The following is a 5795-nucleotide window of genomic DNA, read 5'->3' as shown; positions in this document are numbered from 1 at the left end:
GTGGAAAGAAAAAGCTCCAGATGACGCGACCGCGTCACAGAGGCCACGTATCAGAATTTACAGAATACGCCCCCAGCGATTTCTGAAGCCCTTTTTGGCCCAGATCCAAGTACAGAAAGCATAGATTAGAGGTTATAAAGTGGAGGAATGCATCCATTCAGAGGGACCTCGCATAATTTTAGTTTTCAATGATTTAGATTTAGTTGAAAGGGAGATCTTCTCCTCTCTCTCTTAGGATTTAGGATTTCTTCTTGTTTTAAGAGTGACTCTCAATCCAGGTTTTATATTTCTTTGTTTTAAACTCCCCCTTCACTTTATTTATTTATTTCAGTATCTGAGTTGGCTATTTACCTTTATAATTGGATCTATGAATTTCTTCCATGTTGCAGACTGTTATTTGAATTAATGATAATTAAGGTATTTTCAGTTTATGATTGTTCTCTTTGATTTAAGTTACCATTGCTTCCCATCTAAGGATATTTTTATTATTCTATCAATTTTACTTTTTTCCCTTTTGGTTCTGGTTAAGAATTCAGTAACTCAACAATTATTAATCTCAATATAATTGATAATCGTTATCTTGCTAATTGATTTGAACTTAAGTAATCCCAACCTTTTCTTAGGAAATAAATAGGATTCAAAGGTCAATTTAATTAGTCCCTTGACTTTCCTTTACCCTAGTAAAGGTTGACCAAGTGGAGTTTAGATTCAACTTTCATTCTAGTAGAGAGAGATAACTACGTTGGACCTCCAACTTCTCTTACCTTGCCAAAAGTCTGCTTTACAGTATTTATTTATTTTAATTGCCATTTGCTTTACTTGTCATTTAAATTACTTGCTTCTCATCTTCTAAACCCCGATTACAACCTTTATAGCCAATAATAAGAATATACTTCCTCGCAGTTCCTTGAGAAGACGACCCGAGGTTTGAATACTCGGTTAACAATTTTTAAAGGGGTTTGTTACTTGTGACACCCAAAATGTTTGTGCGAAGGGATTTTTGTCGGTTTAGACTATATCTACAACGCAACTGTTTCTATGAATCTCTTTACTGGTAAAAATCCTAACGTCAGCGTCCATGTTGTTTAGCTCCATCACTCCTCTAGTATTGCCCCTTTTAGAAGCATAGAAGTAATCATTCTCAGCTACAGTCTCAATGACATCTATGGCTTCTTCAATGGTCTTCTTCTTGTTCAGAGATCCCCCGAATGAGTGGTCCACTGCCTTCTTTGATTCGTAAGAAAGACCCTCATAGAAAATATGTAACTGCACCCATCCATTGAACATATCTGGTGGGCACCTTCTTGTTAAGTCCTTAAACCTCTCCCATGCTTCATAGAGAGTTTCACCATCTTGTTGCCTGAAGGTTTGCACCTCAGCTCTCAACCTGTTGATTCTTTGAGGAGGGTAGAATCTTGCCAAGAATTTGTTCACCACCTCTTCCCAGGTTGTCAGACTCTCCTTCGGGAAGGATTCCAGCTATTTAGCTGCTTTATCCTTGAGTGAGAAGGGAAACAGAAGCAGTCTATAAGTGTCAGGATGAACACCATTAGACTTTACAGTATCACATATCCTTAGGAAAGTGGTGAGATGTTGATTAGGGTCTTCTTGGGAACTTCCTCCAAATGCACAGTTATTCTGGACTAGGGTGATGAGCTGGGGCTTTAGTTCAAAGTTGTTGGCATGTATGGTTGGCTTTTGGATGCTACTTCCACAGTTTTCTGGGTTTGGATTGATGTAAGAGCCTAGAATTCTTCTCTCTTGCCCCGCATGATTCACTGGACCTTCTCTGCCATGGTTGTGAGCCTCTTCTTCATGGTGGTTCTCCATATTCTCCTCCATGTCTGGTTCAAAATATTCTTCCTCCTCCTCAGCACCAACGACTCCCTTTCCTCTTGCTTTCCTCCTTAATCTAAGGAAGGTCCTCTCAGGTTCGGAATCAAAGGAAGTTGAAGCCCCGCTTCTTCTACCTGTCATACAACCAACAAGGCAAAAAGCAAGAAAGAAATTGAATAGAGAAATTACTCTTGTTAGGAATGTTGTTAGTGTGAGTGGTGCAATATATCAAACAGTTAGTGGGTTGGTTAACTGACTTGTAATTAATGACGAAAAACACAACAAACGGGTAAGGGATAAAGGAAATAAAATAACTGAAACTGAAAGTAAATCACTCAAATGGAATTAAAACAAAACAAAAGAAAAAATGCTCAATCTAGTTATCCTCCAACTTAATCATTGTTGATACAAAATCAATCCCCGGCAACGGCGCCATAAACTTGATGCACGGAAACTTGTCTCTCAACAAAATTTCCTTCGGCAAGTATACCGAATTGTCGTCAAGTAAAAACTCACAATAGAGTGAGGTCGAATCCCATAGGGATTGATTGGTCAAGCAACTTTAATTAGAGGAATGTTCTAGTTGAGTGAAGCAGAAATTTGAGTTGAGTAATTGCAGAAAATTAAATGGCTGGAAAGTAAATAGCAAAAGATGTAAATACTAGAAATAAATGGCAGAATGTAAAGGGTGGAAGGTAAACTGCAGAATCTTAAATGGGGATTTGGGAATATGAGCATAAAAGTAAATGGCAGATAATAAAGAGAATGGGTAAGATCAGAAATGGGGGATTCATTGGGCTCAGGAGATGTTGTATTCTCCGGATCAAGTTCATTCTCATCTCTTTCTCAATCAATGCATTCATTGATCTCCTTGGCAATCTTAAGTGATTGGATTCCAATTCCTTGGCAACCCAATATCTCTAAACTTGAACATTTACCCAATTTTTTTATTTAATTGCTCATGAGAAGAGAAGAAGTATGGTCACTGATTATACCACATGCATTCCCAAATCAAAGAATAGGTAAGATTATATGTCACTATATCCATCCAAACCCCAATTTGGTCCAACATGAGAAAGCATTTCTAGCATGATATCTTCATTCCTCTTCCAAGGTTCCAAAGAGATCCAAGTATGAATAGCTTCTTTTCCAAGACAACTACCCAATTGGATGAAGATTAAAAGCTTTCTAGTAAAATCAAGAGAAAAGAAAGAAGAAGAATAATGAAAACTATTATTGATCCATCAAATTACAACAAAGCTCCCTAACCCAATGAAAAGGGGTTTAGTTGTTCATAGCTCTGGAAATGGAAGACGAAAATGAAAAGTACATTCTGAAATTAAATCTAGAAGTTGCAGAGAAAGTAAAATATACAGAGTGTGGTTCTCCAAAATGCCAAGCTTTCTTACTAGTTCAAAACTACTCCTATATATACTACTCTTCTAATTTTCTAGTTGGCTCTTCAAGTCTTGGATATGGGCCTTTGGATCTTTAGTTGAAGCAGTTACAGTCTTCAGTGGGATTAGCTTTGCTTGCAGAGAGAAAGTGAGTCAGGCATGGTAGCAAGTTAGTTAGGACGTTAGTGGTGTTAACGTTAAGTGAAAATGTGGGTTCGAGAACGTTAGTAACGATCACCTTTTTCACTAACGTTCCAAACCAAAAATGATCCACGTTAACTTCAACGTTAGTGGCACTAACGTGACCACTAACGTTGCCTCTTGGTCCTTCGCAAACGTTATTGGCATTCACCTTTTCCAGTAACGTTGCTCTTTGCCTCTTTTTCCCACGTTAGTGGTCCACGTTAGTGTAACTAACGTGGCCCTTAACGTGGGCATGCCTAAGCTTCGAGAGCGTTAGTGACACTTACCTTTGACACTAACGCTTCAAACACTCCTTCTTCCCACGTTAGTGCCTCCCGTTAATTGCATTAACGTGACCACTAACGTGGAGGTGATTGCCATTTCCAACGTTAGTGACAAGGGTGAGTGTCGCTAACATTGGCCTATCATGCTTAGCTTCATGTTACTCTTCACGTTAGTGGTCTTAACATGACCACTAACGTGGGCACTATTGGCTTAATCCAATGTTAGTGACAAAGGTGAGTGTCACTAACGTTGGTGATTGCTTTCTCTTTCCACGTTAGAGTTCATGTTTATTGGATTAACGTGACTCTTAACGTGGCTAAATGTGCCTTTTTGGAATGTTAGTGGCATTCACTTTTACCACTAACGCTGGAGCTCTCCTTCTCCTCTACGTTAGCTACCACGTTAATATAATTAACGTGGTAACTAACGTGGGCTATGATGGCTTCGAAGGCTTTATTAGCAATCACTTTTTCCATTAACGCTACAAGCTTTTTCCCATTCCTCGTTAGTGGTCACGTTAATCAGACTAACGTGGCTGCTAATGTGGCTCTTCCTTGCTTCCTTTGTCCTGAAATCAAGCATATAAAGTACATCAAAGCTCTGTTCAAGTCATGAGATCATGCATTATCCATTTTATCATTCAATTCATGCATAATTCTCATGAAATCATGTAAAGTTCACAATGTTTGCTTGAATCAAGATGTAAGTGAATATTTACCCAAAACTTGCTTATTTACTAAGAAAATGCATGAAACTATCCTAAAATAGTAAAGAAAAGGTCAGTGAAACTGGCCAAAATGCCCTGGCATCACGCGTTAATGACGCATGCGCGTGGATTGGTGAAAAACTTGGGGTCACGCGTACACATTGGTGACGCATACGCGTGGCATGGTGCTCTGGTTTTCAAAATTTTTCCAAGTTCTTGCACCAAACAGCTACCAAAACACCATAAAACCTTATTTAACATACCAAACTACCAAATAAACTCAACAAACTAAACAAAATATGAAATTAAGCTAATTACCAATATTTACAAAAGAGAAAAAAAGGAAAAGATTTTACCATTATGGGGAGCTCCTCATTAAGGTGGGCTTGTGCTTGAATTCATCTTTGAACATCCACCAATGCTTGGACTCCCAATGATCTCCATTCTTCAAAATTAATGCCACCAAGCCTTGATGGAGTTCCGCACAAGCTAAGGGCTCCCAAAGTTGATCCTCATGTATGCCAGGATCCCAAATCTTATTTCTACACCCGTCTTCAAGTTGATTATCATTAATCCATCCAGGTGGCAAGTAAGATGAATTCTCAATGAAGTACCAAATTCTCCTTCTAGACCCACCTAATTGAGCACTAGTCCAACCTTTGTGTCTCATCTTTGATATGTCAACCAAAATGAGCCTTGATTTGCAACGCCAACCACTAAATATCCTTCTTTTATGCTTCATCCCACAAAGTTCCCTAAGTTGACTGACGACAAGTCATCTTAGCCTAGTTTCACTAGTCTTTTTCTTTTGTTTTCATTAGAATTTTTCACTTTCTTGAGCTACAAGCAAGCTAATTGAGTAGATTTTCATGTTTCCCTTGATTGAATCAACCATGTATGAATTCATGCCATTTCATGAGATTTTATGCTATAATTGTTGCATATTATGATAGAATGAATATCTCATGATTATGAGCATAGCTTTGATGTGTTTGGTTGATTAATGATAGGTGAAGAAAGCTTGGAGAAAGGTTGAAGCAAGAAGGAATGGCTAGGAGTGAAGAGAGGACAATGGAATAAGTGAAATTGAACCAGGAAGCAAAAATCTGGACCTAAAGTTAGCATCAAACTTTTGCACAAACTTTTGGTTGAAAAGTTAGCCCCAACGTTAGCCCCCTAACTTGGAGGCTAACGTTGGAACTTGAAAATCACTCCCTGGGTATCAAAAGTTTGCGCCAACGTTAGCCCCCTAACTTTGAGGCTAACGTTGGCACATGAAACTCTCCCCTGGGCACCAAAAGTTTGCGCCAACGTTAGCCCCCTAACTTTGAGGCTAACGTTGGCTCATGAACATCACAAGGAGGAGCAAAAGTTTGCGCCAACGTTAG

General features: G+C 38.8%; 1 non-coding gene across 1 annotated transcript; it reads left to right on the top strand.

Annotated features, from left to right (window-relative positions):
• The first annotated feature begins 1282 nt into the window (after positions 1 to 1282).
• LOC112724813 (small nucleolar RNA R71) lies at positions 1283 to 1389 on the top strand. The gene has a single exon (XR_003163958.1). It is a non-coding gene; the product is annotated as a small nucleolar RNA R71 (small nucleolar RNA).
• The last annotated feature ends 4406 nt before the right edge of the window (positions 1390 to 5795 follow it).

The sequence above is a fragment of the Arachis hypogaea genome, chromosome 11, assembly GCF_003086295.3.
Source record: "Arachis hypogaea cultivar Tifrunner chromosome 11, arahy.Tifrunner.gnm2.J5K5, whole genome shotgun sequence".
Taxonomy (NCBI): domain Eukaryota; kingdom Viridiplantae; phylum Streptophyta; class Magnoliopsida; order Fabales; family Fabaceae; genus Arachis; species Arachis hypogaea.
This window is presented reverse-complemented; position numbering and strand designations above follow the sequence as displayed.